The sequence below is a fragment of the Dermacentor variabilis genome, chromosome 3, assembly GCF_050947875.1.
Source record: "Dermacentor variabilis isolate Ectoservices chromosome 3, ASM5094787v1, whole genome shotgun sequence".
NCBI classification, from domain to species: Eukaryota; Metazoa; Arthropoda; class Arachnida; order Ixodida; family Ixodidae; genus Dermacentor; species Dermacentor variabilis.
This window is the reverse complement of record NC_134570.1, coordinates 131,886,945-131,897,327: the sequence shown is the minus strand read 5'-3', so window position 1 is coordinate 131,897,327 and position 10,383 is coordinate 131,886,945.

Here is a 10,383-nt window from a genome sequence, read left to right as displayed (position 1 = left end):
AGGCGCAAAATATCCTAAATAGTGGCGCCTAGAGAGAGAGAGAGAGAGAGAGAGAAGCTGCAACTGCCAAACTTCTACGAATTCCGGGCGGGCCTTCTGGTTCGGGGCTACCTTTGGCTTTACCGAAAATCTGATGGCCCGGTAGGCTAGCTAGTTCTGGTAGTCAGCATCCCGGTTGAGCAGTGTGCCCTCTCACTGCGCTATGTTTCCGTTAGTGTCTACGTGGACAAACAAAACCGAATTTGAACTGTGCGCTACAGTGTCGTTAAGTAGGCAGAGCGTTACGACCACAGCCCACTCCGCCGTAGCCTTCGTAGTTGAAGGCATAGAAGAAAGAGCGGGAGCATTGCGAAGGAGATCATCGGCAATGTTTGATTGCCAAGAACTCCTCTTCTTCTGAACGCATTGAAGTACATGTTGCGCCTATCATCATCATCATTAGCCTGGTTACACCCACTGCAGAGCAAAGGCCTCTCCCATACTTCTCCAACAACCCCGGTCATGTACTAATTCTAGACATGCCATGCCTGCAAACTTCTTAATCTCATCCGCCCACCTAACTTTCTGCCGCCCCCTGCTACGCTTCCCTTACCTTGGAATCCAGTCCGTAACCCTTAATGACCATCGGTTATCTTCCCTCCTCATTACATGTCCTGCCCATGCCCATTTCTTTTTCTTGATTTCAACTAAGATGTCATTAACTCGCGTTTGTTCCCTCACCCAATCTGCTCTTTTCTTATCCCTTAATGTTACACCTATCATTCATCTTTCCATAGCTCGTTGCGTCGTCCTCAATTTGAGTACAACCCTTTTCGTAAGCCTCCAGGTTTCTGCCCCGTAGGTGAGTACTGGTAAGACACAGCGATTATATAATTTTCTCTTGAGGGATAATGGCAACCTGCTGTTCATGATCTGAGAATGCCTGCCAAACGCACCCCAGCCCATTCTTATTCTTCTGATTATTTCCGTCTCATGATCCGGATCCGCCGTCACTACCTGCCCTAAGTAGATGTATTCCCTTACGACTTCCAGTGCCTCGCTGCCTATTGTAAATTGCTGTTCTCTCCCGAGACTGTTAAGCATTACTTTAGTTTTCTGCAGATTAATTTTTAGACCCACTCTTCTGCTTTGCCTCTCCAGGTCAGTGAGCATGCATTGCAATTGGTCCCCTGAGTTACTAAGCAAGGCAATATCATCAGCGAATCGCAAGTTACTAAGGTATTCTCCATTAACTTTTATCCCCACTTCTTCCAAATCCAGGTCTCTGAATACCTCCTGTAAACACGCTGTGAATAGCATTGGAGATATCGTATCTCCCTGCCTGACGCCTTTCTTTATTGGGATTTTGTTGCTCGCTTTATGGAGGACTACGGTGGCTGTGGAGCCGCTATAGATATCTTTCAGTATTTTTGCATACGGCTCGTCTACACCCTGATTCCGTAATGCCTCTATGACTGCTGAGGTTTCGACAGAATCAAACGCTTTCTCGTAATCAATGAAAGCTATATATAAGGGTTGGTTATATTCCGCAAATTTCTCTATCACCTGATTGATAGTGTGAATATGATCTATTGTTGAGTAGCCTTTACGGAATCCTGCCTGGTCCTTTGCTTGACAGAAGTCTAAGGTGTTCCTGATTCTATTTGCGGTTACCTTAGTAAATAATTTGTAGGCAACGGACAGTAAGCTGATCGGTCTATAATTTTTCAAGTCTTTGGCGTCCCCTTTCCAATGGATTAGGATTATGTTGGCGTTCTTCCAAGATTCCGGTACGCTCGAGGTCATGAGGCATTGCGTATACAGGGTGGCCAGTTTCTCTAGAACAATCTGTCCACCATCCTTCAACAAATCTGTTGTTACCCGATCCTCCCCAGCTGCCTTCCCCCATTGCATATCTCCCAAGGCTTTCTTTACTTCTTCCGGCGTTACCTTTGGGTTTTCGAATTCCTCTGGACTAATTTATCTTCCATTATCGTCGAGGGTGCCACTGGTACTGTATAAATCTCTATAGAAATCCTCAGCCACTTGAACTCTCTCATCCATATTAGTAATGATATTGCCGGCTTTGTCTCTTAACGCATACATATGATTCTTGCCAATTCCTAGTTTCTTCTTCACTGTTTTTAGGCTTCCTCCGTTCCTGAGAGCATGTTCAATTCCATCCATATTATACTTCCTTATGTCAGCTGTCTTACGCTTGTTGATTAACAATCTATTTTAACTGTAAATCCATTTTTTTATTCAATACGAAGTGGTTTCGGGGCCGTTTAACGATTACGAGAAGCCCAACGAGGGCACAAATTTGAACGAGCCCATCCGCGACTGCTGGGGTCTGTATGCGCGTGTGCGCTTATTTGTGACTCCTCCACTTCAGACTGACTCCCAATGTCGGAACCGACGTGGCGCGAGCTGCACCGTCATTTACCGAGGGCAGGGCGAGAGTCTGTTCTTTCCCATTCCGTGGCGAGACTGTTGTTTGGAAGCTAAGGCATGCGCGCCCCTGGCAGACCACCTTCAGCACACGCTTTGAGCGTTCCTTGATGCTCTTCGTCGAGCACATTGTCCATTTGCGCGCTCCTTACACAGCGATTAAATAAACGTTGAGTTATTATCGCGGTAGCGATTATTTTGACACTCAAGGCGAATTACCACCGTCGTCATAGGCGTCGACATGATGTCCAGTATGCTGTCCGAATGCGATAACATAGCCGCCCCGCTCCGTACGCTCTTATGTTTCTGCCCTGGGATTCGCCTGACGGGAGGCCATTGCTGTGGTGTGTCGACCATGGAGGCAGTATTCATTCCCGCATGGTGCCTGTTTCTGGCAAACGACGACTACGTGCACGGCTCGGGTTTCCTCGCGGCTGCACGGCGTCCACGATGGAAGCAGCCACCGTCTCACGGACTGCTATTCAGCCCCTCCCCGTGCCGGCAGCAATGCTCCCCCCCCTCCCCGCGTCCGGCCGCGCCCGCACCACGGACGACTCCCACTGTGTTTGGGACGGTTTCCAAAGGAGGACTGTGTTTTGACCCCATGCCTTGCAGTTCGTTCCCTTTGGACTTTGCAGGGTCATAAAACTGCCCCGGCGCACCATTATCACCGACCGCCAGATCGGCTTGACGCCGCAGTGCGGTTCCAGGAAGCGCCGGCCACCAAGAGCGGCGTTAGGACCACGGAGGCTGCCCAGACTCTCTCTCTCTCGACCTTGTTTCGTCCTTAGGGACTGTGTGGGGAATCTGGGGGCTGAGGGGTGTTATTTAAGCAGCTTGAAGCTGCTCTGTGGCTCTTTCCTGATAATATGCAAACTTTGTATAAAGAATTCTTCACCGAGAAAGCTCTCCTCGTCTCTGACTCTGTGTCAAGTGGGGTCCGGACCTCCTGCCTGCTACGCATACCTCGGCACACGCAACAAGTGGATGGCGAGCGGTGGCATCGAGCCTGAAGTATGACAGACGACAGCACACCGTGATCACATTGACGGACAGCTTAGGGCTGGTGAGTGTGGGCTTTGCTCTTTTGAGTGACCAGGCTGACTTGATAGAGGTGTAATCCTAGTCGTAGGAGGGACCTGCCGCAGAAACGTGTGTTTGGTACTTCTGGGTAGAGGTCAAGGCATTGTCACACCAGTGTTCCGCGATGGATCTGAAACGGTTGCTTAAAACTCAGCTCATATCTTTTTGTGAGGAGCTAGGCGTTGAAATTCAGCTTTAAATGAAGAAAGCAAGCGTCATTGAAGCGACTGAGAGCACGGACCTTGCGAAAGAGGAAATCGTAGAAATGTGGAACGAGATATTATGCCACAAGGCGGACGAGCAGAAGCTAACAGAGCTTCACAGAGAGAAAATTGGACTTGAAGTCGAGGTGAGAAAGACAAGTGGTGTTTCTAGGACCAGAGAGACCAGGTAGACATGACCTTTATGATCTATCTAAACGTATGCAACCCTTCAAGGTTGGGCTTAAAGGTAGGGTGTTTGCCTTGGAGCAGTTTTACTCAAAGGTGCCGGAAGCAAGGAAACTTTGGAACCAAGACAGGGATCGTGTCGAGTCAGTGCAGTCAGCCGCTGTGTGCCTCCTGCAGAGAAAATAACAGTGTGCCTACTGGAGAGGATATAAAGAGGAGGCACACCCCACAGCCAATAGGCAAGACACAGTAGACTCGTACAGTTGCTTAGTGAACGCAATGTGTGTGCGTGTCTGTGTGTGTATGTGTTTGTGCGTTGCTGTGTTTAACTGGGCTGCACCAGCCGGCCTAAGTCTCTACCCTACTGACATGGTCTACCGTACATTTTCCGGCGGAACTGGATGCCCGTTTCCTCTTCGAAGGACGGGAAAGTCCCAAGCCTAGCGCACGCAACCACGGATGGCGATGTAATTCCCTCGACATCCTATGATTGCTCCGGACAAGAGGGGCAACGGTTCACGCCTGTTTACAGAAAAATAGAACAGCTCCAAAACATTGCCTCTCGTTTCCCGCGTTCTCGTTTATGTCAATGTCCTGAAGCAGCGGCAGCTTTAATTTGGCTCGCGATTGGTTTTGCACTCATTCCTTCGTTTCCGAGCGTGCGAGCGCTATGACGGGCCCTTAATGGCAGATTGCTGAGATGTAACGTGTTTGTACACTTTCTTGTTGCCTTCATCCTTTTTCTCGTACTTTCCGTTTAGCACACGTGTCGGTAGACTGTTTCTATTGTAACGCGATATCTACGTCACGTTGCGATGCGTGCCATCCAATGATAATTTCTGGCCCTTCTGTACCGTGAGACTTACAGAAGGGCCAGAAATTATCACAACACAACATTGAAACCAACATTGAAGGTCACAAAATTGGAAGACCGCCCGCATTTGCTGCGAGCGCACGTGGTGTAATCCTTTTATCGGCTCTACTCCAGCTTGTCTCGCTGACCATGCCTGTACATGCCGCACACTTGTATTTTTCCATCTGTGCAGCGCTCGCCCTCTTTTATGTTTCGCTTCCCAGGCTCTGCTTGTGCTCTTGTACATTTTTGCACTGTGCGTAACGTTCCAGAGAAGTACACGTAGACAGACTATTGCCTGCTACAAAATGTCTATAATATAGAAGTACAGAGCCCACCTGAACCAGGATGCGTTCCTTTTCAGTGATACTAGCCAATCACTTCAACTGGATTTGAGATTTAACTAAGAAGATCGTGTTTGTTATATTGTGACAAATATCATTTGAGTGGTTGTAACTTGATTCTCTAAGACTGATTTGTGGCAGAACCGCGAAAATGCAACTATGCAAGTTACCAAATTGAATCAAGTTTGCCGAGATGGGAGGACAAGTTAAATTGTTGATGCTTTTTTGAAAGAAATTTCGATTGTCACTACGAAATAATTTGCCGCAGAGGCGTCTGCACTCCTTTTCCGTGTACGTGTAAACAAATAAAATTCCTGCGGGTTGACCCAGTGCCGTGTGTTCGGACCTTCATGGCCTCTCCGCGGAAGCAAGTTGTCTCTTTGGCGTCCGGTTCACGGACACAGTACCCCCAGATTGACCCATCCGGTAGAAATCGGTAGTTGTCGCCTGAAAACATGGTTTGTACCCACGACGGGGATCAGCCACGCAGGTTTAATTTAAAAAAACGCAAAAATAACAAAAGCGGTCAAGGCAAACATTCAAAACGAAGCATCAGGTAACAACATGATAACATAGTTTCTAGTTCATTACGAAAGGAACAGAGGTTAGTACTGGATAAACCAGATGCATGAAAGAAAATATTAAGCTGGGGAACTCTACGGCGGAAGCTTGAGAACATTACCTCGCGTTGTGAAAAAAAAATACATTTGATGTTGTTTCACCGAAATATTATATGTCAAAATTTGTCTGCGGAATGTAGTGATGATTTATTCCAATTCATATATAAGAGGCGCTTAAATCTAGCTGCTGTTAGAACAGAGAAATCTTGAAGAACATTTAAGACCAGACCCTTTAGTGACGACGGTGCGAGCGAGTCAGATGATTCATCTAAAAAGATTCAGCTATGTCCGGCGAACGAGTCAAAGCGGACTTCAGAAAAATAGTCAGGGGCAAGAGTAGAAAATATACTCATCAGGTGTGACCGATTGTTTGAATTTAACTGCGTACAGATTGAAAGTGCATCTGTAGCAATTATTGCTTTAGATGTACGTGGACCCAATTTTCTGATGGCCAGCAGAATTGCTAGAAATTCAACAAGAAATGTTGGGGTATAATCAGCGAGACCGAGAGCAAAAGACCAGTTAAGCTGATTTAAAAAGATCCCGAGTTCGGCCTTCACTAAATTTTGCGTTGCGTTGCGTCTGTAGAAATAACCAAGTCAGGCGAACTAAGATTGTCTTGAAGAATACCTTAAGTACAGACACTGGAGGAAGTTTTACGTGTTATCGAAAAATATAATCAAAAATCAGTTTCTCCTTCAAGGAATTTGTTTTTCGATAAATCAGGCACTGTTGACGAACTTGAAGTTTTGATAACAGCGCCCGAAGAAAAAAAATTATTCATGGACTATTACGATACTCCCTAATGCAAAGTTTTAGCGCAGCTGTTCGGGTTTTCATTTCCCGTTATATTGGTTGGCGGGGACAATGTTGCAAACGGAGTGGTTTGCTGTGCGACTGCCTTGCTAATCGGCAGATTGCGAGAGGCAGCGCGTGGGTGACCCGTGAGCGCGATTCACAGAGGCCGCCACAGACAGGCTTCGCTCATGCAGCGCTTTGTTTCAGTATGTGGTATCGGTGACGTCATCCGTGAACAGACGACGCGCTCTACTCCAGCGCCATCACGTAGCCATCGCGGCCGCACAGCCCATATTGCGTGACACTACGTTTTTCTTCTCCCACTTTCACCATTTCTTCCTCCTCCGCTTTCCGCCTCATGGTTCCACTACATCCTCCTCCTCCGCTTTGCTCCTCACACTGTCTTCGCTATTGGCGTCTTTCATCTTTCGCTGCGCTCAATTGCTCTGTTACGAGGACGCCTAGGGACGACGCCAACGCTCGCCGCAGAGACGGGTTTTTAAGAGGTACACTCTAAAAAAATTTGTGGCTGTCGATAACGCGCCAATATGTTCTGAAAGCGAAATCTAGAGAATTGATGAAAACTGATTGCAAGCGGGAGAGGGATACATTGAAAAGCTTTAGGAAAAGCAGGAAAGTGAGTTGCATCAATCTCGACTCATGCAGAATAATTCTAGCCTCCAGATAAAGCACATTCGTAGCAACAAATTTTGGCAGCCCATGACAAGGACGCAGCGTTTGCCTTTCCAGTTGTCTTAAAGATCTCAGCTTGTATGTTGGACATCCTGAGAAAAAATATAGCCACAATTGAGAATGGGACAGACGTAAAGATTATAAATCATAAGTAGCGTACTCCTATGCATACCTGTGTTTTTATTGTTGAACAGGCAGAATAATCCCATTGCACGCATACCTCTTCTTGCATTTGCTTCAATTTGATTCTGCCAGTTTAGCTTAAAATAGACTCGAACAGCAGAGTTTTCTAATCTAGAACTTAAAATGATATGTTCCGCACTGTCTATGATTCTGCAGTACCTAAAGTTACAAATGTGTGTTCACAGGTTCCTCGGGTGTGAGTTGTTAAACTGAGGCAGAGCCTAAGTTCAGTACAGACGACGCCATTAAAAAAAATAATACCCGATTGAAAAGTATGTGAACGAGAGTCTACGAGAATTGTTGTACGCTATTATTGCTCCATAGACTACGATTTCCCGCCGATTGGACGTTTCCTGGTAGTACACGTGTGTATGAGATAGCGTTCTTGCCAATGAACGAGATTCGCATACATCATGAACGAGTTTGTACGAGCTGAGTGCATACACGATGAAGGACCTTGTACGACCTGCAAGAGAATGAAGCCTAAAAATATTGGCACTTCCTTTGCATATTTACTATAATAATTTAAATAGAATTCTTATAAGTGGCACTGCATGCATGATCATTTGTGCTGACCTTACTGCAGTACTGTCTTGCTGTAATGGTTTGTTCATAATTCAACTGTAAAGAGTAATTTTGAGATGCAATATTAGATGAAGTAATGCCTTGTATTTGTAAAAAAAAAGTATACAGGTTCTTTCACATAGCCATTCAAGTTTTCATTAATAGCGATGTCCTCTGAATTTAATCAATAGCATGCCATTCATCTCACAAGTGTTGTTTATTGGACCTTCCAATGGTACTTTGATACACCAAGTTTGCTGACAGATGACCATTGGAATGTGTTCCTTGAGTGAGAGCTTGCAGGGTGCCTGAAAAAGTAAAGCCAACCATTTATTTTCATTTATGCAACAAGATAGCGCAAAGTCAAAAGCAGTTTTGCTTAAATTCAAACAGGTAAGAGTGCTCCAGCGTCCAGAACATATAGGATACTCAACAAAGTTTAGTAAAAAGAAGTGTTTTTTTTTTGCAATGCTTATGACTTCTAAAGGAACATGCATTACTGTGGTAGAATAATCTGTCACATTAGCAGGCCACTAGAACAAGTTATCACAGTAAAAAAAGAAAGAAAGACTGTTTGATCAACAATAATTACTGGTATTGAAGCAACAGAAGTAACAAGCGTAAAATGTAATTTTAGAAAGCATCATAAACATGTCCAGCAAACTAAATAGCTTTGAAACTACCCCGTAAGAACGTAAGAACCCTGGTGGCGTACTGGCTTTGACATTGCACAGCTAGACCAAATGGCGCCGGATAAAATCCCGGTCACAATGCTCGCATTTCGATGCAAAATGCAAAAACATAAGGTGCATTGGGCGCACAATAAAGAACCTACTAGAGTGTTCAAAATTAATCCGGAGTCCCCAACTAATGCGTGCCTCAGAATCATATTGTGGTTTTGGCACAAATAACTCCCGAATTTAATTTACTTAGGGCAAATAGTATATGCATAAGGACAAGTGCATATACAGAATCATCTGACACCAGGTACCAGTTAACAAAATTTCATACTTTCTAAAGTAAGGAATCGTAAGACGATTTGAGTAAATATCTATTTATGCGAAAATTATTGCCATTAGTTTTATATGGCCCATTCTGCCTTACTTTCTTCTTAACTAAATTGTGCAGTGCAGGTGCTTACTACACCTAAAAGATTTGGCACCATTCCTAAAGGTGCATGGTATTGCTTCAACCAACAGCACAAGTTTGCTTTATGAATGAATGAATGTTTATTTCATCTTGAGTACAATTTCAAGAAAGGTGCAAGGGCAAAAAGCGCACGGTGCCTGCAGGGGCCTCTGTACCTGCAATATACGCTTTCATTATGCATTATTTAGGGGTAGTTCATTGGCAGTGAGCGGACACACATAACGTTACATATTTTAACACATTGTAGACGAGTTTACAGAAACTTAGAACAGAATTGACAAAATTATTGCGTTACAGTTGGTTTACTAATATAGACGTTGAAATAATAAAATGTTCCCCTTAACCCCTTTTCCCCCTTCCTCTGCCGGTCCAGAAGCAGTAAAGTACACGTTATACATGTAAATTACCATAGTACACTAAAGTGCAGCATATAACCGTGAACATGTATGTATCCACGTAAAACAGAAAAAAAAAGGAAAAAAAGCGGGTTATAATATATTTATGTTGCAACAATCACTCTATCAAACACTGTGTTAGTAACAATTCCTTCACATGGTTTTTGAAGGGGATTCTAGTCATACTGAAATCAATGTTAACTTCTAGCTCTTTAGGATTGTTAGTACTTGGTACCTGGTTGTTTGTTTACCATAATTGGTCCTTGTGTTTGGGATCCGTTTTCTTTTTACTCTCATGTCGTAAGGAACTTCCTTAATGTTCTCGTGTATATATATATATATATATATATATATATATATATATTGTCGTAGTTTAAGATCATAAACGTCGTTAGCTTTAAGCATTCGGTACTTAAAACATAATGGTAATGTGCTTAGTTCATAACATGGTCCCTGATAATTTTCATAAATGCGCAATATTTTCTTTTGTTGAATAATGAGCCTGTTGTAGTTAGTTTTTGTTGTGGTACCCCATACCAATATGCCGTACGATAATCTGGAGTGGAACAGTGAAGTATATAGGTTTTGTTTCAGCCAGATAGGCATGAAGTGTGCAATTTTATAGAAGCATCCAACAGACCGGGAGAGTTCGGTAGCTAAATTATTAATGTGTACATTCCATGAGAGGTTCTCTTGGAACCAAACACAAACAAAGTTTTGCTGCTTAACCCTGGTTATGTGTTGCCCTTCAAAAGTTAAAACTATTTCCATACTTAGTGGTTTGTTAAGTGCACGAAATATTATGTACTTTGTTTTCGCTGTGTTAAGCTGCAGCCTATCTTCCAGGAGCCGGGCCGCGAGGGACGCAAGGTAGATGTTGGC